Source organism: Tenebrio molitor, chromosome 4, assembly GCF_963966145.1.
Source record: "Tenebrio molitor chromosome 4, icTenMoli1.1, whole genome shotgun sequence".
NCBI lineage: Eukaryota > Metazoa > Arthropoda > Insecta > Coleoptera > Tenebrionidae > Tenebrio > Tenebrio molitor.
Window position 1 is genome coordinate 11974101 of NC_091049.1, and position 24774 is coordinate 11998874.

Genomic DNA, 24774 nt, shown 5'->3' on the forward strand with positions numbered 1-24774 from the left:
TTGTTTTAGACCAGAGTAGGCTATTTTAATTTTTTAAATGTTGGTATCGGGGCTATGTCAAAATAACAAAATCAAAATTGTTCGAACTGCCAGTGTCAAATTTGACATTATTACTAAGTATTAAGGTAAATTAGTTTGAAATTTGTGCAATATTTACATTTATCATTAAATACACACATTATTGAGTCCTCGAAACTATGTAGTTAATTGGAAAATGATAGTGCTTGGCTACATGGTCATGAATTTTGACAAGAAAGTGTAACCTCAAATATTATACATGATGTATATTGTCATTCAGCCACAGTCCTACCATACAACTCGCCAAATTTCCATAGCCTACTCTGGTCTAAAACAAAAGTGAATGCACTGTAAAGTCCATTAAAGAATCAAAAAACCACCAACGTCGCATTTTCCTCGATAATTACTATCGGCAACGCTGTTTAGTGTAAGATTTGGTGAGACTTGTAACTTTGAGGTTAAAAGTTTATTAAGTGTCTTGTTTTTCTGGACATGTTTAAGTAAAAATAATAAGAATCAATAAATACGGGGTGATCAAGAAGGACTGTTTAAGTTGGTAACACTGGATCGTATTTTAAATCGTATAACAGGAGTAACTTCCGGTTGTTGGTGGCTTGTCGTTGTTAATAATATACCTATATCAGATATTTGTCAAATAAACCAACAAAACATATCCAGGTGCAGTGTTATAAATAACCGAATTAAAAAATTTTCTTAATTCTACTGCCAACTTAAACAGTCCTTTTTGATCACCCGGTACATGAAACGTGCTGTTAATAAAACAATATGAACGAAATTAAAAGCAAGGGAATTTTATTTTGAATCAAATAAATGTCATAATTTATAGTTACCAACATAGTATGAAAAAATATCTACCTAGAGTTTTTTAAATTTTACCAACCTACAGCAACAGGTGGTGGTTTTTTGATTTTTGATGGACTTTACGTACATGTATGTTTTATCAATACCTATTTTACAATTTATGGACATGCCAAAGAAGTCCTCTATTTCCCATGAATACCAAATCCTCACAAACACATATAAAGTAGGCATTACACTGAGTTAGACTTTATTCACAAACATTAATTCCATTTTGCAATTAATAAAGTTATCCCGAAGCCCTAATCACGGGCCCCCCTAACCCCCTCTTCCCGGCAGTGTTAAAATCAATAATTATTTTTACAAAGCTTTACATATTCGAAAAAAATATATAAAATAATAACTTGTAAAATAATAAATAATCTAAAATTGTGTGTTCATAATTTTCCTCATGTCGTTTAATTACTTTAAATGTATCCAATGGTTAAATCCTACACTTAGAGCATTCTGTTGCTTCGAAAATAACCAGCAGGGCTGACAATAACAGAGAGGTCTACAAGGTCCATTTGAAATAATAAATGCATCTGTCAAACCCGAGGTACAACGGCCAGGGTCTGTAATATGCTCATTATCTGTTTCTACGCTTTTCGAAGAAACTAATAAAACACATACATACATACTGTTACGATTTAAATCGCCGCGCGATTGTAAATCTTCGCGATTTTTCTAGAATGTTCTAGAATCCATCGCGACGGAAACGTACTCGGACTTCCGCCGAAAAATCTGCGCACAGAGGGGGTGGAAGCTATAAATCGGGGGAACCAGAGACGGAACAGGAGATTTTTCACGACCTTTTGCCGGTAGTGTTGTGAGTGCCTGGGGAGAGTCAAGGGGACAGTGATCGAGTGAATTTGCAGGGCCGACGAAACGACGTAGTGGAGCTCACGAGGGCCGTTGGAGACGATTCGTCTAAGTACCACCGCCCACATCGCCAAGCGGATCACGGACTTCACTACGGAAGGTTCCAGACCGAACGCTTTTGCGGATCAGGATCTCGTCGAGTCCTGACAGTCCAGGTCGTCCCCGGACTCACCCGAAGGTGTCGGATCTACCCTCCAGCAAGTCAGGAGCAGTGGTGACACCCCATTTTCCACAGGCCGTGAGCTCCCAAAGTTTTGGTTGTATAATTTGTCACTCCGTCGAACTAATTGAGCGTTTGTATTTAACGGTTGTCAAATTTCCATTGTCAACTCATTACTTCGACGGGTGAATAGTTTCCATCAATTTCATTAAATTTGTATATCGCGTTTAGGATTTATAATTTGTTCGACTGTTAAAGTTCCAGTTTTGTCATAAGGCGCGTGATTTCAATAATTGTACTAACTTAACCCATTTTAGCCCATTGTACTCGTTTGAGTACGGGCTATATAATTCTTCCTGGAAAATCGTCGGCTTTGAATTCATTGAAAAGTTCTTGGTAACAGTTTATTCAGACTTCCTAGAAACTGCTATAATGAATGTTTTGTTTTTACCCCGCTTCCTCTGCATTCAGTGTAATTTTAAATTTTCACTTGAGAGTTGCCTTATACTCTGTGCTCGTTCTAACTAAATATTTCAAATTGTGTAGTGTTTGAAATTGAGGAAACCTATCCAGCAATTCCAGAGGTATGTAATTATTGTATTTTGGTTATTTAGATCATTCTAAAAAACGTTGTGTAAGTAATATGAGGCCTTATCTCTGAGTGTACTCGTTTGAGTACAACGGGTGTTCAGCGTCGTTCAATTATACATTTTCTTTATAGAAGGAAAATGGATCCACTTCCAATAAGCACCAGTGTATTTTACAAAAAAAGATACATAAACTTAGAATCGGCGATAGATGACCTAGATGATGATGAAGGACCGGCGGATCTTGTAATAATTCCACCAAGTCCCGATTTATCAGACCGATAATGACGACATTGATGATGACTAGGGCCCGGATTTTAGGCAATTAAAAAGTCGGAAATAGGTGCCTAAAATAGTCCCTTAAACTACTGCAAATAGTCCCTTAAAAACTGAAAATAAGCCATACTAGGTCCTTAAAGTTGTGGTTAATTAAATTAAAAAATGTGTTTTTAAAGTTTTAAGTAGGTACACACAACAAGATATTTACTAATTATTTTTTATTAATTAATATACAATACTACAAGTTTGTTAGTTATTTACATTGTTACGTATTTACATTGCATACAAGATATTGCTCTAAATTTTCTACTTTAAAACATTGTCGGTTATCCACCAAAATGGACTTATATTTTGAAAAACTTCTTTCTACCTCGCAAGAGGTAATGGGCGCAAATTTGTAATAAATTTCTTCCATTTTGGTGTCATGTTCCGGCACATCTTCACCTCTAAAAATTCTTGCCAATTCTAGAAGAAATTTGTATCCAGGATTTTTTTCAGTAACATCTTCAAGTTTTTTTAATGCTACTGCTGCTACAGGGCCTGGAGATTTTTTTAGGGAGGTAAATACGTTTTCAACAATTTTGATTGAATCGGTTAAAGGTAACCCATTTTTTTCCAACTGAGTAATACTTTCGCAGATTATTTTAAAATTACTGCGAACATAAATTAATTGGTTTTTTATTCCGGGTTTCTTCATTATAGACTGTGCTTTTTGAATAGCAACAGCAGAACTTCCATCAAAGGACATGACAACCTGTGAGTAGTTAAAAACAGTTTAACAATCAATTAATTTGCTTATCTTTTATATACTTACTTCTTTAATGGAATCAAAGTGTTCGCTGTAAAACATAGCAGCCTGAAGCCATGTTCCCCATCGTGTTAAAATTGGCTGTGGAGGCAGTGGCATTTCTTTTAGTTTTTCTTTGTACATTTCAACTCTCAAAGGTGCCTTAACGAAAATTTTTTTCACGTTCGAAATTAAATTATCCACATCTTCATATTGATAGCGAATTTTTTCAGCCACTAGATTTAAAGCATGCGCTAAGCATGTGACATGCACAATTTTTGGATAAAACACCTTAAGGTGTCTACCAGATTTTATCATATATGGTGCTCCATCCGTTACAAACAAAAGAAACTTTTCAGCAACAACTCTGGTACTCCACAAGATTTCTACGCATAGAAATTTTAAATCAAAATAAATTTAAAAAAGTGAAAAACCCTTACCTAAAGATTGATTTACGAATCTAGCTATTGTCTCATGATTTGTTCTTTCTAATTGTTTAGACGCCAAAAGATAAGATTTTCCAGGTTCATCTTCTGAAAGTTTCCCAACCAGACAATTCGCCACATATCGCCCAAGTGCATCTGTTGTTTCGTCAACTGAAACCCATATGTTAAAAGGATCCAGCTCATTCCGAATGCGGTCAATAGTCTAAAAGTGAAAATAATTTTAAATTAAATATTAAAAGATAGTATGTTCATACATCTTTGTAGCATTTTGGTAAATAATTTTTCCGTAAAGTAGACTCATCCGGAATTTTTCTACCACAATATTTTGTCAGAAAATTCTGAAACGCAGGATTTTGTAGTTTGTGCCATGGTATATTGGCAGCTAAAAAGACGTTACAAAGTTCCATATTGAATGTACTATTTGCCGATTCCTCCAAGTTCTGTGTCAGCAACGTTTGCCGAAGCGGTGTCATAATGTTCTCTTTATGGATGGCCGTTTGCTCATGCTGTTGCAAGTGACATTTTTTTTCGCATATAAACTACAAAAAATAAAATTTTCAAATAAGTAAAAAATATAAAATGACATATTTTTAATTATGCTTAACTTACCAGTTTACCACAAGCTTTACAAAACATTTCTCGGGTTGATTTTATTTCATATAAATCTTTCTTGCTTGTCCACTGTAATATTTTTTCGCGTAAACTAATTTTTTGTTTCGGCATTATGTTCACTTTAAACAGGTTCACAAGAAACACGACCACTGCACGGAGATAAAGTAAACGAGAAATGACAAATTTGTAATGCTTATATTTACGTCTCCCACCAAATTTCAGAGGAGATGGTTAATTTTATATTTCTTAAATTTTTAGAAAATGACACCCTTAAGGTTTCTCTTATTGTTTCACTTCGGGATTTTAATTTTCGTTTTTATGGCAAGGACCATTTTATAAACGTTAAAGCTTCTAACAATACCTAAGTATCAGAAAACATTAGACCGCGTATACCTGCACCCCTTCGAACAGAGGCAAACAGATAAACTCTGTAATTTATGCCAGTCCAGTCTAATGGTTTGTGGTACTTAGGTATTGTCGGAGTATTTACCGCTGACATCATGGTCCCAACCGTAAAAGCGAAAAAGTAATTCCTGTATTGTACTGCACTTTGTACATTTCAGTAATTACATCTCCTTAAATTTTAAAATCATAAAGCATTGTAAATTTTATTGAGGTACCACTTTTACATTTTCAATACCGTAAACTTCCCAGAATTCGAAAATTGGGAAAAAACCGCAAAAATGAAATTGATTTTTGGTCATTTTAGGCATGTTCAGGCAGTTAAAAGGTAAAATAGGTATTTAAAGGGCATTTTAGGCCGAATAGGCAGAATCAAATATGGCTCTAATTACTCTAATTAAGCCAGAAATCATTTATAGACAAGTTTCATACATGTGCCTTAAAAAATAAAAATAGTCCATTTTGCCTAAAATCCGGGCCCTAATGATGACAATATTCAAGACAATGTATTACCACCTGATGTTCCTGGAGGAATTGAAGTTTTTGCGAGTCATGAGGACAGCGATTCCGAAGATGAAATTCCATTGGCAGCACTTTATAGACATAATCAAAATCAACCCAAACAGAAAAAACAGAAAACGAAGAAGACTGAGCCTGAACCGAAATGGACAAAACGAAGTATTGATATTGTTATGAATGGTACAAATGGTTTTTTAGATCGTGAAAATAACGTAAAGACTGTTTTGAAGGATCTAAGTTCCGTAGAAATATTTCAGAAACTTTTTGACGACGAAATAATAAAATACTTGGTTGCAGAATCAAAACGATATGCCTTACAAAAGAATAACCACAATTTCATTGTAACCGACAACGAAATAAAAAATTTCAAAGGTATTTTACTTTTTAGTGGATATCATACTCTACCACGGGAACGTCTTTACTGGTCTTTAGACGAAGATCTTGGTACATCAGTTGTAGCAAGCAGCATGAGCCGAAATCGTTATCACGAGATAAAAAAATATTTCCACCTTTGCAATAATGAAGAACTGGACAAAAACGATAAAATGACCAAAGTGCGTCCACTAATGAATAAACTTAACAAGAACTTTATTCAGTGGGGTATATTCCACGAAAATCTTTCAATTGATGAAGCTATGGTAAAATACTATGGACATCATTCTTCCAAACAATTTATACGCGGAAAACTTGTAAGGTTTGGCTACAAAGATTGGATGTTATGCAGCTCATCTGGATATTGTTACAAGTTCGATACATATTGTGGTGCAAAGCAAGAACAGCAAGTTACAAAACTACCTCTTGGCTCGAAAGTTGTGCTAGATCTTTTGGAAGTAGTTGATAATCCTAGTGACCACATTATTTTCTTTGATAATTATTTTAGCAGTCACTTACTAATAAAACAATTGAGGGATATGGGCTATAGAGCAACAGGAACAATTCGAGACAACAGAGTGAAAAAATGTCCTCTATCCACCAAATTACAAACTAAAAATGAAAAACGTGGCTATTTTGATTTTCGATACGATGCTGAGAATTTGGTACTATTGGTTAGATGGAAAGACAATAGTCTGGTCACAATGATTACAAATTATGATTGCATTCAACCAATGGCCAAAGTAAAACGATGGTCGAAGGAACAGAAAGAAAAAATTGATGTACCACAGCCACGGTTGTTTGCAGCCTACAATAATGCAATGGGGGGTGTAGATTTGCTAGATCAGGCTGTAAACAATTATAGAGTCACCATACAAGGAAAAAAATGGTGGTGGCCTCTTTGGACGCATATGTTGAATGTCTCAGTGGTTAACGCCTGGAGATTACATTCTTTAGTAAATAACAATACAAAAGTTGATCTACTCCAATTTGTCAGGGAAATTACAAGGTACTATTTGCGTAATTTTGAAAAACACAGCATCCAAAGAAGGCCACCAACAGTACCACGAAGCATAGCTCAGAGTGAATTTGGTCACTTCCCTAAAAAATTGTCAAAACAAGCAAGATGCCGACTATGCCATCAAAGAATACGGTGGCAGTGCATGAAGTGCAATGTCACATTATGCATTGAACGTGACTGTTTTATAAATTTCCACTGTTAAATTATTTAATACTATCCCACCTCCACCCGGCGGCACGGCAATTTTGCCGGAGTACATACACTATTACGGATATTACTATCAAGTAATAGTGCAGTGCTTATCAACATAATTACCGGCGTCTTGCCTCCGCATTTTGACTTTGTTGTGTATTATGTTCTGTGTCAATGTTAAGGAACTTCCTCACGATGTGACATGAGTATAATAATATACCTTTTTGAATTTCAACTACCAATGTGTTATCTAAATCCAGAATTTTTAAATTTTTAAAAAGAGATTGCGGTACTATTCCCGTTGCTGAAATTACAAGTGGTAAAATCGAAATTTGTTCTAAACACCAAAGATTTCTCATAGCAACGGACAGCTCTAAATATTTATTAATTTTTGTGTTATATGTCTGTGTTATATTATGTGAATTTGGAACAGCTATATCTATAAGATATGCTTGCTTTTGTTGTTTATTTAAAAATATAATGTCTGGTCTGTTATGCTTAATATGAATGTCAGTTAAAATTGTTCTATCAAAATATAACTTGTAACTGTCATTTTCCAAACAACTTTCTGGTGTATAACTATAATGTGGTTGTGTATTCTTTAATAAATTGAATTTAACAGCTAAATTCATGTGTATAATTTTAGCGAATATATCGTGTCGTTTTTTATATTCGCTTTGAGCCAAAACGGTGCAAGAAGAAATAATGTGTTCAATTGTTTCCCCTTCAGTTCCGCAAATCCTACATTTATCAATTATCGATTGTAAACCGCATATGTGTTTTTTATAATTTCTTGTATTTATAACACGATCTTGTATTGCAAATATAAAACCCTCCGTCTCAGGGTGAATATTTGATTTCTTAAGCCATGCATGAGATGCCTGAATATTAACTTCTGGTTGTTCCAGTTCTTTAAAGTATCTCCCATGTAAAGACTTCTGTTTTATATTTGCTATTGTGTTAGGTATATTTGGCTTAACAATGTCTGAAATTATATTATCACTTAAATTTAAAGGTGTGTAGCCTTTATCGGCTGAAACCAAAGCATTGAAAAAGGTGTTATCACGAGCTCTATTGAGGAAATAATTTTTTAGTGAAGCAATTTGATTTTTTAGCAGTATTTCTAGATTTGAAAAACCCCGACCACCGTTTTCGCGTGGTAAATTAAATCTTTCAATAGCAGATTTAGGATGGTGTTTACTAAATTTTGTAAAAAGAACTCTAGTTTTAATGTTTATGTTCTGTAAATTAGTTTTGGACCATTTTATAACACCGAAAGAATAGGTCAGTAATGGAACAGCATATGTATTAACTGCTTTAATTAAATTATTACCGTTTAATTTTGATTTTAAAATAGATTTAATTCTTAAATAAAATTGCTTTTCTAAATTTTCTTTTATAATTGAGTGTTGAATATGATTTGATTGATTAATACCTAAATATTTATAAAATTCTCCTTTATTTAAATTTTTAATGATTTCTCCTTCTTGAGTTATATATTCTAAATGTTCGTAATGACCGCGACATATTGATTGCATTTTACACTTATCAATACCAAAACTCATCCCAATATCATTTGAGAAATTTTCAGTTATTGTTAGTAAAGATAAAATGTGATTCTTTTTTGATGCATAAAGTTTTATGTCATCCATATAGCGAAGGTGATTTAATTTGGATAGTGTGGTATTATTAAGTCTAATATTGAAACCATATCCAGTGCTATTTAATAGATTTGTCAAAGGATTAATGGCTAGACAAAACCATAAAGGACTTAAAGAATCTCCTTGATAAATCCCCCGTTTAATTTGAATAGGCTCGGATTTTAATTTAGTATTGTTTATTGATAAATTTAAAGTAGTTCTCCAAAATGTCATAACATGAGATAAAAAGTTAATCAAATCCAAATTAATTTTATAAATTTTAAGAATTTTAATTAACCATGAATGTGGTACTGAATCATAGGCTTTTTTGTAGTCTATGAATGCGGTATAAATATTTCTATTATTTTTTCTAGCTTGTTCCATTATTACCGTATCTATTATGAGTTGTTCTTTACAACCAAAACACTCTTTAACACAACCTTTTTGTTCTTCATTAAGTATATTTAATTTTTGACAATGGTCGTAATTTATTACTTTAATGCAAGATGTCATAATTTTATAAATTGTAGGCAGACATGTGATTGGCCTATATTTTGATGGATTTTTAGTATCGGAATCTTTTGGTTTCAGATATGTTATACCATGGGCCAAAAACTCTGGAAATGTGTTAGGTTCCCTAATAAATCCGTTAAAGTGATCAAGTAAGCATTTATGAATAAAAGTAAATTTTTTTAACCAAAAGTTATGAATTTGGTCACCTCCAGGGGATTTCCAATTATGTGAACTATTAATATTTTTAACTAAAATTTCAAGGCTAATTTGAATATGATGTCGATTATTACTATCTGGTATATCATTTTCTAAATGAGGAATCCATTCTGCCTGATTATTAAATTGAACTTCATTTGACCATATGTTTGACCAGAATTCTTTAATTTCGTTTATATTTGGTGTACCATTATTAGTTTGAGTTTTATTATCTGCTAAATTTTTGTAAAACAACTTCTCATTATTTCTAAATAGTTTGTTTTCAAATTTCCGTTGTTTATTATTTTTATATCTTTTGAGTCGTTTAGAATAAATATGTAACTTTTGTAATAAAGTGTCTTTGATTTCTATTAATGTTTTATTATATTCATTATATTTTAAACAATGTATTCGGTTGTTATTTAAAATGGATTGAATACAATTATTTAGATGATTAGAATTTATACCCTTTAAATATTGAGTTATTCTACCTAAATCTCGTCTGATATTATTAATACGTTTATTTAGTCTTTGTTCCCATTTTGGTAATTCTTTCGTTTTTATATTATTTGTCTGGCCAATTTCTTTTGATCCATTTAATCTGATAATGGTTAAAGCTCCACTATATATAATACTGTGTAATTTTTTAAAACTTGTGGTGTTATTTACAAATTTAGGTAAAATGAATTGATTTAAAATTTCAATCATTGCAAAGAATTTTTTGGAGCTTTGTTGTTTAGGTAATAGTGGTCTATTAAATGGTTCTATATGTTCAAATTCGTTCAGATTTCTATTAAATTCATCTTCAATTTGTTCTTTAAAATTTTGATGGTAGTAAAAATTTTGATTAATAACATGTATATCATTATAACTCAAGTCTAAATTATGTATGTCTGTTTGTATGGTGTTTGGTGAATCGATAATTGGACAGAAAGAGTCATTATGATTAGATAAACTTTGTAAACTTTGCGGTTCAACAGAATTTTGGAGTAAGTTATTAGAAACTTCATTATTGTCAGAATAATTAATACAATTCTAACTTTACATCATTTTTGATCTTTTCTAAAATTGCCGAAGGGATATAGTTTTTCTTCATAATGGCTCTCCTCTGGTCAGCTAAATTTTGAATAGTAACAGGAAACTGGGGGTACTTACTTTGGAACGCTTTAAATAAATCAAGCCTGTAAGTACTCACAACATCCTGTAGTTTCGTGATCCGAAAATATTCCCGTATAATGAAAATATTCATTTCCATAGTCCATTTTTTGCGTTTTCTAACTTCTGTAGCACCATTGGATTGCAGTGAAGCACTTGCAACAACATTTGGCGCGTTTTTATTAGAGAGCGAATTTATTGACATTTAGACAGTTGTCACGGCAATAATTATAAAGTTAATTATAATTAACAATAATTATAAAGTTACATTAACATTCATTATTTGTATTATATAGTAAAACTTTTCAATTATGTGATAATTATTTTTTGTTAAGGCTCCAACGTCGTTATCATCCCATTGTACTTACTTGAGTACAGGTATTTTTCTTTAAAAATCCTAGTATTTTGTGGGAATTTTTGTCATAATCTTTTAACATAAAATATAAATATTTCAAATCCACAAGAAAAAAATATATTTTCCAAAAAAATATACCGTGGGCACAAATGGGTTAAGAAAACATTTCCTTATCAAGTCCGTCGGGTTTTTATATTCACGAACGATTATCAATCCGTGAGCGACCTCGCCAGGAATTGTGTATCGCGCTCACCGAACATTTTTTTGCGCGTGGTTCTTCACGAAGAAAAACATCTTAACTTCAATTTTTTTTTGGAGCGAAGAAAGACTTAGAGGACCTCTCCGCTTATGCGGGCGGCGTAGCCGAATAGCGACGTTACGTAGGATCAGTCGGCCTTCCTCCTTCGCTAAAGAAAGGATTTTTTTTTATTGTTTTGCCGGTACTCGTTTGTTGAACGTCTGGGACCCGGAGGACCCTCCGAAGAGTTAGGGTTATTTAAATTTGTATACGCCATTAGGCTAGTCAGGCTTCGTTGTGTTCTTTTCCATTATATCATTATTTTCATTGTTGAAATCTGAATAAACGATTAGTTGGAAGATTGTGTATCATTTCCCGTACTCCGGGCTGTTCTCACCAATTTTTCAGCTTCAGTCGGCGTTTCTCGTGGTTCGCATTGTGAACCGAGTCGAAGCCACGACTTGTTCGTTATACCCCTGAATATTCCGGATTTGTAACCGGTAACAGGGTTGCCCAGTTTCGGGAGCGTAATTTATAACGTAACAATATTGGGGGCTCAACCGGGATTCATTTTGAATTTCGTGGGCTTCGGTCGTCGGTAGCGCGGCCTGAGAGCGCAGACTGAGGGTTGATTGCCCCGGAGAGCGGGAAAACATTTCTTGTGACTTGTGTCTAATTTCTTCTTTTGTTTTTCATCTGGAACACACTTGGAACCTGACAACCTAACTGACCCGAAAAGCAGACCCAATCTTGAGGCGAGACGAGCAGAAGGACCAGAAGTTCACATCGTTACCTCCAGGACCTGCAGGCGTCGTCGTCGTGTCAATGGCAGGGGGTGAGTCGTGAACGATCTGTTTGTTCTCTGGTTCCCATACGAAAACTCTTGTATTGTTCGTAAGCGGTTGTATAGTATACGCGGCCATGGAGCTGATTATTACACCGGAATGCCTATCTCGCGAGGAATTAACTCATGAGCTGTCGGCCCGTGGGACGAAAGTCACGGACGCGGACGGAGTTGACAAGCTGGTGCACAATCTCAAATACTATCTTGCGCTAGAGAGCAGCGGTGTTTTGTTTGAAACGGGCCCAAGATTGGACCCCAAGTACGAAATGAAACGGTGCTCCGAAATTCTGGCGGAAATTCAGGAACTTTTAGCGAGGGTGTTGGACGAGGCCAACAACAGCACGATAGCAACAAAGATCGCTCATTTGAGGAAGCGGTTGAGTCGATTCGCGGCGGAACCGGGACCGCAGGTGGAGGCGAAGGGGGAACTGACTGCTGACCTAAATCGGGCCATAGACAGCTTCACAACTCGTGTGAAGTTCCTTGCGGAAACCCCAGAGCTGTCCATGCGTTCGGGACCACTAGAGTTTGGCGCGACTTCTTCCCCGCGACGAACCGAGCGAGTGGTCGAACAAACCCCGTCCAGGAGTTACCATAACTGGGGCCAGGAGATAGGGAGCTGGAGCATCGTGTTCAAGGGGGACAGGTGCAATGACCTCGCCGTCTTCGACTTCATTGTGGAAGTGAACGAGAGGTGTGCCTCCCTCGGCCTGCCACAGGACGACCTCCTGAGACACGCCAAATTATTATTCAAAGGCGATGCCTTAATTTGGTACCGCATGGTCGAAAACCGCGTGTCAAGTTGGCCGGACTTATGTGATCGGTTGAAGGAGGAGTTCTTACCAATCAGTTACTCGGATACGGCGCGCGAAAATCTTCTGAGATATCGTCAGACGGGTGGTCAGAGCATCGGCATGTTTCTCGGACGTGCCGAGCAGCTAGAAAGTTACTTACCGCGACCGCTGCCGTTCCCGGAGAAGATGACCGCGATCCGGCGCAATATTCTTCCTTATTACCAGGATCGACTGTGGGACAAGGAAGTCGACACTCCAGACGAGTTGTACCGGTTGTGCCGCCGTTTGGACGCAAATCGTTTCAGCATTGATCAGCATGTAGACGCTCAGCGGAGAGCGCAATCACACAAGGACCGTGCGGCAAATGCGTCAACGGCACCAAAGGTCACTACCTCTCGTCCGGCGGAAATTACTTGTCCCCGTTGCAAGAAAACGGGCCACGAAGTTCGCGATTGCCAGTACACAAGGAAAATTAAGTGTTTCGGGTGCGGTAAACCGGACTATACCATCACGAACTGTCCAAATTGCACACGGGATCTGGGAAACGGGTCCGGGGGACAGCGCAATTAGGTCGCGCGTTGCCCTCCATAATAAACTCGACCAAAGCGGCTTTACCTTTTTTACCTTTTTGCAAGCTCTAGGAAGGATGAGAGTCCACAGCTGAAGGTTAGCGTTTGTGGTTGCGAATTCACAGCGCTACTGGATTCGGGGGCGAACCGCGTCTTCGTCGGATCAGCCGGGTGGCAGAAATTGCGAGCGCGGGGTTTCCAGTTACATTCTACAAGGATAGATAGTTGTACCCTGGCGTCCGCGTCGGAAATTTCCTGCATAGGAGCGGTGAATGTCCCGGTGACGTTAGAATCAAGGGTGGGCATTTTCGAGGTGTTAGTGGTGCCCGATCCCCGCCACGAGATGATCCTGGGGATCGAGTTCTGGATCGGCATGGGCATCGTGCCTAATTTGCGCCACCTAACGTGGGAGTTCGCGGACTCGCAGGCCGACGTTACCTTGTTACCACCGCTGATAAACCATTTGATGACGAAAGACGACTTAACGGCGGTACAAAAATCGGACTTGGAGAGTTGCGTCAAGGAATATTTCAACCGGACTAAAAACACGCCTTTGGGTTGTACAAACGTTGTGCAACACAAAATTACGTTGATCGAGGGTGCGAAACCGGTGCGGGCTCGAAACTACTGCGTCAGCCCCTTCATCCAGCGTCTCATAGACAAAGAGGTCGATGAGATGTTGAAGCTGGGAGTCATAGAAAGGGCCGAGTCGGAGTGGAACTCACCGTACCTCATGGTACCAAAGAAGGACGGCTCCTATCGGTTCGTGATTGACTTCCGCGGGGTGAATGCCAGGTCTAAGAGGGTGTGTTATCCTCTACCCAACATCTCCCACATTTTAGACAATTTGGGGAACGCAAAATATCTCTCCAGCTTAGATATCAGAAGCGCTTACTGGGAGGTCCCCTTGGAGGAGGGTAGCAGGCCTTTGACGGCTTTTTCAATACCGGGACGCGGACAATTTCAATTCAGGCGGATGCCCTTTGGGTTACATTCGGCGCCCGGCACGTTTCAAGCTCTGGTGGATAAATTGTTCACTCCCGATTTAGAACCCTACGTGTTCGCGTATCTTGATGATATCATAATCAGTACGCCGGATTTCGAGACACATCGAAGAATTTTGAAGACCGTTTTCGACAAGCTGTCGGGGGCAGGACTGACCTTAAAGGAGTCAAAATGTGAGTTCTGCAAGCCAGAACTCCGCTATTTAGGCTATGTAGTAAACCGACGGGGTCTCAACGTCGACCCGGCTAAGGTCAGTGCTGTCGTCGACATGCCGCCGCCGAAGGGTGTTCGCGATGTCCGTCGTCTGATAGGGATGATGAGTTGGTACCGGCGGTTCGTGCCGAATTTTTCGACCATGGTGGCGCCGCTCACCAACTTGACAAGGAAAAGTACGCGTTTCACCTGGACTGTGGAGTGTGAGCAAGCGTTCGCAGACGTCAAAAACGCCTTGGTCAACGCGCCGATTTTGTCGTGCCCAGATTTTGACCATCCCTTTATTTTCCAGTGCGATGCAAGCGACGTCGGAGTCGGGGCGGTGCTCACGCAGAACATCAATGGTCAGGAGCACGTTATTTGTTATTTGTCACGCGCCTTGTTACCGGCGGAACATAGGTATAGTACCACGGAGAAGGAGTGTCTCAGCGTCATCTACGCGATTGAACGTCTGCGATGTTACCTAGAGGGCACACGGTTCACGGTGGTGACCGACCACTACTCCTTATTGTGGTTAAATAATCTGAAAGATCCGTTGGGACGCGTCGGCAGATGGGTCATGCGCTTGCAGGCCTTCGATTTTGACATTGTACACCGGAAGGGTAAGGAAAACGTCGTACCGGATTGTCTATCGCGAGCGGTGGCTCCGGTTACGGCCCAAATCGAACAATTGGAGGCGGCCAAAAGAAAGGGTGACAAATTTATCGAGCAGCTAATTCAAAAAATTACCGAGAATCCATTGAAGTATCCGAACTTTAGAGTCCGTGACGGTCACGTCTTCAAGAGGGTTAAATGTCGTGACGGGGAACTCGACCCGCAGTGGAAGTGGGTGGTACCGAAGGGTTCGCGAGATGAGCTGCTCAAACGGTATCATGACGACGCAGCCACGGGTGGACACCTCGGCGTCTATAAAACCTATCATAAGATCCACGGCAGCCATACTTGGCCCCGGATGAGAGCGGACGTGTGTCGTTACGTCCGGAGATGCCCCGTCTGCGCCAGTGTCAAACCGGAACAACGGCCACCAGCCGGAACCATGGGTTCTCGTCCCGAAATTTCCCACCCGTGGCAAATGATCAGCGCCGATCTGTTTGGTCCTCTACCACGAAGTACGAACGGCCACGAGTACGTGCTAGTCATCACTGACTATTTTAGCAAATTTCCATTATTCGTACCGGTCCGATCGCCAACAGCACGCAAGGTCATAGACGAGATAGAGCGAAGAGTGTTCTTAATGTTCGGAGTCCCGGAGTTCATTATCGTGGATAATGGGGTACAGTTAGGAAGGAGTCGTGAATTCCAAAACTTTTTAAATAATTACGGAGTGAAACCGTATTATAATTCTCTATACACTCCCCAGAACAACCCCACGGAACGGGTGAACCGGACCATGAAGTCACTGATCGTCTCGTATACGGATCAGGATCAACGGAAATGGGACGAAAATTTAGATCGCATCGCGTGCGCCTTAAGAACGGCCAAACACGAGGCTACCAAACAGACTCCGTACCTTCTAAATTTCGGAAACGAAATGATAGATCACGGCACGGGACATGAACTGCGAAGGACGCGGGAATCGCTGGACGACGATGCGGAAGCAAACCCACTTGGGGAACAAGTGACGGAGTCCAAGTTTTGGACAAAGTACGGCGCTTGGTAACGGGACTCATTAACAGATACCGGAATAAAGCGAAACGGTACTACGATGCGAAGCGTCGGGACGTTGAATATGCGGTGGGTGATCTGGTTTGGAAACAATCCTATCCGACAACCGATGGCACCAAACATTTTAGCGCCAAATTGGCAAAACCATTCGTAGGTCCGTTTACAATCTCGGAGCGCCTCGGTAAAAATGTCTACGCCCTCGTGGACAATCTCGGTGTCTACAAAGGCAAATGGCATGTAAAGGACCTCAAGCCAGATCACACACGCGAGAGCGAGGACGATCATGATTCCAGTTGCCCGGAGTTCACTGGACGGGAGTATGAAGACTCCGACGGCGGTTCCGACACGAGCTCGAATGAATAACGTTCAATCGTGTTTCCCAGTCACCAGGACAATCTTCAGGTTTTCTTTCTTTTTTTGAGTCTCACCGGACTTCATCGGGACCAACCGGAGCGAACGGCTAGCACGTGGCCTCGGTTCTACGTGTCGGGAGAAAGGACGGCATAAAAGGGGGCTGCAAAGTTTTCTTTTGTCGGGACCTGGAGTTTCCATTTTTTTTTTCTTTGTTGGATCGTGAATGTCGCCAGCGTCCTCGTCCATTTTCGATGTCAGTTTTGCAAATCTTCGGGAGATTGGTTGGGAGTGCGGCAAGTCACTTTCGCGATTTTTTTTTCACCGGTTCGGCTCGGTGTCGAAGAGCGAACGGTCGCGTGGTCAACATTGGGGGTGACAAGTGAGTCGTTGCGTTTTGCGTTTCCATTTTTCTGTCTGGTTGTTGCGTTTCGTGAATCCGAGGAGTTTCTGGTTCGCAAGGGACGAAAGTTGTAATTTCGGACGTCGTGTCGTCAAGGTTAAGGACCCGGAGGACGGTAGCGTGGTCGTCGGCGTGGTGCGCGGGCGGTCCGGGGCGAAAGAGGGAGAATCGTGGTGAGGTTCACTAGGGGCGAGTGTCCTCTGGAGGGCCGAAGTTGAACGGTCGAGGAACTCGGCGCCATAGCGCTGCGGCGGATTTGGAACCTCACGCACGGAAGACCAAGAGTGGTCGAACGCCTACTTTTGCACTAGATCTTCGCGCCGTCCACGCGACGAAGAAGACCTACCACCGTGATGTCGTTCCGTTCGGGAAATTGAATCGGTTTTTGACAAAGTCGCCAGTTTTTGAATTTTTGCAACTCGGGGGAACGAACGCACGATCATCAATGTGGGACGCGGGCGAAGAGCGCGCCGACGGTTTCCAGCGGCTATTTCGAACTTGACCCACCAATGTTGACAGTCTTCAGGGTTTTTCGTGTGTTGTTTTGAAATTCGTGCTCGGTTGTAGTAGCAACGGCTACACAGCCGCACATGGGTTATCAGCTTTGCAAATCTTTGGGAGGATGGAAGGGCGAGCGGAGGTCTCTCTCGGGGTAGCCAGACCATCAAGGCGCTCAGGAGTAATCCCAAAATTTCAGGGCAGTCCAGCAACCGGGTCAATTTGCACAAATGCCTATTGTTCAAGCCGTTATATCGACGTGGCTGTCGGTTCCTTTAGATACGGTAAAACGGACCCCTTATCACTCCGAAACTAAATTTCAGCGGCTGCGGCTAAATAGCAGCAAGGGGTGTGGGAGAGTTTTGTTATTTTATGTTTGGGTGTTCAAGTTTTTAAATAATTTGCATACGATCCTTCTGATCGCGTCAGTCTGGCAGGACTACAAACTGCTAGGTCTGTTCCAGAGACCTGGGGCTTCACCCCGAACAGAATCATCTACTGGACGTTCATCTTGTAAGGTAATTTAACTCCGTGGTCGAGTTTACTACGTTGGGGGTCCACCAGTTTTCTCTATCGGTTCACGGTTTGTAAAAATTTCGCCCAGCTCAATTTTTATATTTTAGGGGGGGTCGCGTGTTACAATTTAAATCGCCGCGCGATTGTAAATCTTCGCGATTTTTCTAGAATGTTCTAGAATCCATCGCGACGGAAACGTACTCGGACTTCCGCCGAAAAATCTGCGCACAGAGGGGGTGGAAGCTACCACCGCCCACATCGCCAAGCGGATCACGGACTTCACTACGGAAGGTTCCAGACCGAATGCTTTTGCGGATCAGGATCTCGTCGAGTCCTGACAGTCCAGGTCGTCCCCGGACTCACCGGAAGGTGCCGGATCTACCCTCCAGCAAGTCAGGAGCAGTGGTGACACCCCATTTTCCACAGGCCGTGGGCTCCCAAAGTTTTGGTTGTATAATTTGTTACTCCGTCGAACTAATTGAGCGTTTGTATTTAACGGTTGTCAAATTTCCATTGTCAACTCATTATTTCGACGGGTGAATAGTTTCCATCAGTTTCATTAAATTTGTATATCGCGTTTAGGATTTATAATTTGTTCGACTGTTAAAGTTCCAGTTTTGTCATAAGGCGCGTGATTTCAATAATTGTACTAACTTAAGAAAACATTTCCTTATCAAGTCCGTCGGGTTTTTATATTCACGAACGATTATCAATCCGTGAGCGACCTCGCCAGGAATTGTGTATCGCGCTCACCGAACATTTTTTTGCGCGTGGTTCTTCACGAAGAAAAACATCTTAACTTCAATTTTTTTTTGGAGCGAAGAAAGACTTAGAGGACCTTTCCGCTTATGCGGGCGGCGTAGCCGAATAGCGACGTTACGTAGGAGCAGTCGGCCTTCCTCCTTCGCTAAAGAAAGGATTTTTTTTTATTGTTTTGCCTGTACTCGTTTGTTGAACGTCTGGGACCCGGAGGACCCTCCGAAGAGTTAGGGTTATTTAAATTTGTACACGCCATTAGGCTAGTCAGGCTTCGTTGTTTTCTTTTTCATTATATCATTATTTTCATTGTTGAAATCTGAATAAACGATTAGTTCGAAGATTGTGTATCATTTCCCGTACTCCGGGCTGTTCTCACCAATTTTTCAGCTTCAGTCGGCGTTTCTCGTGGTTCGCATTGTGAACCGAGTCGAAGCCACGACTTGTTCGTTATACCCCTGAACATTCCGGATTTGTAACCGGTAACAGGGTTGCCCAGTTTCGGGAGCGTAATTTATAACGTAACAATACGTATATTATTTTTTAATGTTATTATAATAGTATATTATATATCGAGGGAGAGAAATGCATGATTTTTCCTAAGGTGCAGTTTGTAGCCAGAGGGCGAAGCCCGAGGGCTACAAAGCACCGAGGGAAAAATGAGCATTCTCTCCAGAAGTATATATACTATTTTTTTCACGGTAGGGAGTAGAAACAGCACAAAAATCTCAAATTTTAAGAATAAAAAAATGATGACAAATGAGTTGTCATCTTTCGATGAATTTAATGGAATTAGTAATTGCCTTGACAACACAATTAGATTTTTGTCACAACAGTCAAAAAAAAATGAAAACTCCCATTAGATTTTTGTCACAACTGTCAAAAAAATGAAAACTCCCTAGGAAGCAAATATTTGCTCCCTAGGGAGAAAATGCTCTACTTCTGTCACGACGTTGACATCCGAAAAGTTGATTTCTACTCCCGATCGTTAAAAAAATAAATTTTATCTTAAGGATCTTTTGTGTAGATTGTTCTTCAAAAGTAGATAATATTTCCAATTTTGAATCTGCAAGTTGTTCAGTTTTTTCTATGATATTGAAATTTTATTGGTACAATCAACAATTAATTAATCAACCATCAAAATACTCCAATACTAGAAGTAGACGGTTCTGGATCAGGTGTACCCCGTGTACTAATTTGAACATAAGCCACATCACTTTTTTTTTGTTAAAAATGTATCAATTTTTGGTAGTTTTTTCTTTTTTTCCTTAATTTCGAGTTTTTGTTTGTGTTTGGCACTACCCGATTTATGTTTGTAAGACATAATTAATATTATCGTGAATATTATCGTGAATACACACGCAATGATTGCAAACAGTGCAGACGATACACACCCCAAGAAATTCGTTTTGAAACTAAAAACATTTTTAACGAAGTCATTGTCAAGGGTTATTATGCGGCGATAACCTTATCGCCGGTACTCCAAAAAAAGCTGAAGTGGTTGGGTGGACATTTGTTAGCCCGTATTTAGGCAAATTTAATTTATTTGTAACGTAAAGAAAATCCAATGTTTCTGTTTATTTTTTCGCGACAAGTGGACTTTTTGTGGACAAGTCTTGGTGCTTGTTGCGGCACAGAGCCACCCCCTTCCCACAGAAAGACGACCACCCCTGCGTGGGTGAATGCGGCGACAGTACCGAGATGGACAGATGGACTTGTACTAGAGCACTTCAGCACTCAAAAATCACATTTCGCTTTCATCAGTGTTATTGAACTTTTAACATCTCGAGTACGGTCGTACGGTCTGGGAAACAACAAGTAAATAAACGTACTACACAGAAAAACGGTGTGTGAATTCTTCGAAAAACAATTTTTTAGTCATCACAACTTAATTTTAACAGCTAATATAAAAATTTTAATTTTGGACTTTCTTAAATTTGTAATTTGTCATTGAACAATGGAAAGGGCCCGTGCGGGCCCTTGTTCCGCGGAACCCTGCTCAGTACGCCACTGTTCGCCCCCTACATCTTTTTTATAAAAAAAAAATATATAGCAACCCGTATACATATATTTGTAAATCGCTTATGAAACTACAATAGATGACGTTGTCAAATCTTCTCTACGATGACATATGTCAAAGTTAAGACAGACAATTTTTTTTTAAATAGTACATTATACATTTCTTAGTCTATTCTTGTAAAGCTTTTTTTCTACATTTGAATGTGTAAAAAAAGTTGACACTTGCAATAGGAAAAAAATCGAGAAAAAAAAAATTATTTAATTTATTCGAAAGTGTTATTTTCTAAAAAGAGCTAGTTAGCCATGGAGACAATTGAATTTTGACATTAATAGCGTCAATTAGTAAAGTATCTACATTTAAATAAATAGCGATGTTATAACCTACATTTAAGTAAATAACTATGATATGACATCTGGCTTCGAAACCTAACTTGACTGACTATGTATGTATACCGCTTTGAATGCATACACGATGAAAATATGTAGTTGAATTTTGATAGTGCATGAATGACATGATGAGTCTTGGGAATCGTATTCGAATTATTCGAATATTTGAATAGCTGACAATGTAAAATTCGAATAAGTGTAAATTCTCATATTCGAATAAAGTAAATTCAGGATGGATAGGGTATTCCACGGTCAAATAATTTTATTTTTTGGCTATGTAATTCTTAAAATAGTGAGATGCAGGGAACCAACATAACGCCAATTTAGCATAGTAAATTCAGTATGGATTTGGTATTTCGTCCAAGTCTCAGTTTTCTGGCCGAGGCGCACCCGAGGCTTGAAAAAAACAAGGTCAAATAATTTTATTTTTTGGCTACGTGGTTGTCTTGTAAATAGTGACATACAGGGAACCAACATAATGCGAATTTACAAATGTTTGGCTAACTAACTCTTTTTAGAAAATAACGCTTTCGAATAAATTAATCATATTTTATTATTTTTCTCGATTTTGTTCTGATGTGTCAACTTTTTTTACACATTCAAATGTAGAAAAAAAGCTTTACAAGAATAGGCTAAGAAATGTATAGTGTACTATTTAAAAAAAAGTTGACTGTCTTAACTTTAACATATGTCATCGTAGAGAAGATTTGACAACATCATCTATTGTAGTTTCACAAGCGATTTACAAATATATATGGTTTGCTATACTTTTTTCTTAAAACAAAAAAGATGTAGGGGCGCGAATACCAATCTGAATCACCCGGTATATTTCCTAGCAACGTTTTAATTTTACGACGTAATGGCGTATTTTTTTTGTTCAAATTGAGTTTGGTGTTTTCTTTTAATAGTTATTTACACTACGAGAGAGGAAGATAAAGCTTTTGTTCGGTCACGACGCGCAGCGGAGTGGACGATGCAATTCAAGTGAACAAAAGCGGCCTTACTCTCGAGTGCTGTATTAGGGTTTGTTCCATACCTTAAATACCTCCTTGGAAAATGAGTCTATAACTTTACATTCAAAATTTTAAATAAAATCAAAATAAAATAAATAAATCACATTTTCGGAGATCTGTAGCTATGGAAAAAAATAAAATTTAAAATAAACAAAGTTTTATAAACTCAATAAAGTGATTGTGTACACATTGTGGAAATGAATTTTGAAGAATTCTATGTTCCTGAAGATGTCCTGGATGAGGCAAGTGCCGCTAAGTACCAAATGGTGCCTACGAAATCAAAATTACGATACCAGAAAGAATTGAAAATATTTACACAATGGCAGACCCAGAAACGGATCAAGGGAAAAGACGAAAATGCGATGGCATATCTTAAAAATATAGAAGCAGCATCAGCGCGGTCGTGAAATTCAATGTTGAAGAGTACACTGTTTGTATTTCAAAACGTTGACATCTCCAGGTAAGAGGTTTTTTAATAAGCTATTAGTCGTTTTAATAAATAATAAATGGTACAGGTTCAGCAGTCTCAACTCCTTTTTGAAAACAAAATGTAGAAACTATCAGCCGAAAAAAGCTGCAACTCTTTCAAGAAACGATGTTTGCAAGTTTTTACTGGAAGCGGCGGACCAAGAGTGGATCCTTCAGAAAGTTGTTGATGATGGGCATATTCGGTGGCTGTCGTTGTGATGAATTATGTAAAATGATGAATTGTTATAGTAAAAAATAAAAAATTTGTTTCACAGTCTAGAACTGGTTTACAAATCTATGAGGGGCATGATGACCAACTCAATAGACCGGGACCAATGCCTTAACGTGACTTTCGAATCACGAGCAAATAGACATCTGTCAAACACTTTTACGAGGAAATTAACGGTGATCAATATATTGGGTGTTCATTTAATATTCTGGTAGCATCACCTATGGAAATCTGTTGTTTTGAAAAACGGATGTCGCAGCGTTAAAATTCGACATAACCTCACTATAAAATAACAGCATGACACGAATTATGATAAAAATTAACACAATTACAATTTACGCGCAAATTAATCAATTTATTAAATGAGGTGCTGGAAATGTCTACCTTCTTCTTCGCTACACTTTAATGTTCGCATTTTTATTGCATTTATTATATTTTCTAACATGTTCGGGGCGTTAGTAATTTCTTCAATTTTTCCTCTAATTTTTCCATCCTGTTGAAAGTATCCTTCCTGCAGTTCATCAGCATGCAGTTCCTCAAAAAATGGTTCCAAAATTTTCTGTCGATACTTTGCTGCATTTATATTGCCTAATACCAGCAATTAATTTAAAAAAATTGATTTTGAAATCATGAAAATTACCTTCAATTACCACTGTCATACAGTAAGGATACAACTGTACATCTTTTCGTAACAATTTGTGGCACGTTCCTACTTTCCTACACAAGGTTCAGTTTGTTGCGATAACTTGCGATAATTGAAGTGTGGGGCGCATTTTGCATTATTTCCGTTGCAGTTTCAATACCTGCAGCAGTGCCTTTTAGCGGCCGACCTGTGGTAAACGCCCCCAGTTTCACCAAACTTTACACACCGGCTCAGGTTATCTTCGAAGGTTTTCCGTCAACAATAACATTGGGAAATTCGGCGATAAACTCTTCTAAGCAGTTTTGTACGGAGTAGATCCATGAACCATTCACTTTCAAACCATTGCGATTGAGAAAATAACTTTCAATCAAAAACGTTTTCTGCTCTAACGTGAACACCAGCAAAAAATAAACGTCTCTGAACGGAAATGTCAAAATGTGACAGTTCTACTCTAATTTTACCACGGCCTCCTAGATTCATAAGAGACTCGTCTCTTATAAGAGACGAGTCTCTTATTAATCTAGGAGGCCGTGAATTTTACTAACCGGAAGTTCAAACGACGATGTGGCTTAACAAAAAACAAAATATTTCCATACGTAATGCTACCAGAATATTAAATGAACACCCGATAGTAGTTAATAGTGGGAAAGTGACTCGAAGGAGGGTGCACGACGAAGAAGTAAATAGTGAAGAAGAATCCGAAAAAAGGATGAGGAAAAAGCCGGACTCGAATGACAGGAAAGTTCTGCTAAAACTTACAGGAGACGTCAAAACCAACGTCATGATCCAAAACCGGTACGATGCATTGTCCGACCACGAGGACACAGATCTTGGCGAAAACGAGGACACACACATGGAAGAAGACATCCTCTCCAGTGAGAGAGGTAAACGATGAAAAGCCACCGCCAATAGTACTGCATGGCAAGTATGAATATAAAAAACTATTAGCGTTCAGCAAAGAGGGAACAACCCAAGAAGTTTGTCTTAAATTCACTAAAAACAATACAATAATTATCACGCAGTTTATATAAGACTTCAACATCCTTAAAGAGGGCCTGAAAACCAGCAAAAAGACCCAATGGCATACCTATGCAACCAAGGGTGAACGAACACACGGCTTCGTCATATATGGCTTAGACAACAGTCCAACAGAGGCTGATGTGAAACAGG

The 24774-nt window shown here is 38.9% G+C and overlaps 1 protein-coding gene and 1 long non-coding RNA gene across 3 annotated transcripts in view; both read right to left on the reverse strand.

Moving 5' to 3' along the window:
- LOC138127735 (fatty acyl-CoA reductase wat-like) overlaps positions 1–24774 on the reverse strand; it is a 220339-nt gene that overhangs the window by 32779 nt on the left and 162786 nt on the right. The gene's annotated exons all lie outside the window — the stretch shown is intronic.
- LOC138128359 (uncharacterized) lies at positions 2986–7479 on the reverse strand. Its single transcript, XR_011158614.1, has 4 exons — positions 4272–7479; positions 4012–4219; positions 3599–3957; positions 2986–3538 (listed from the first exon to the last, which is right to left on the reverse strand). It is a non-coding gene; the product is annotated as an uncharacterized lncRNA (long non-coding RNA).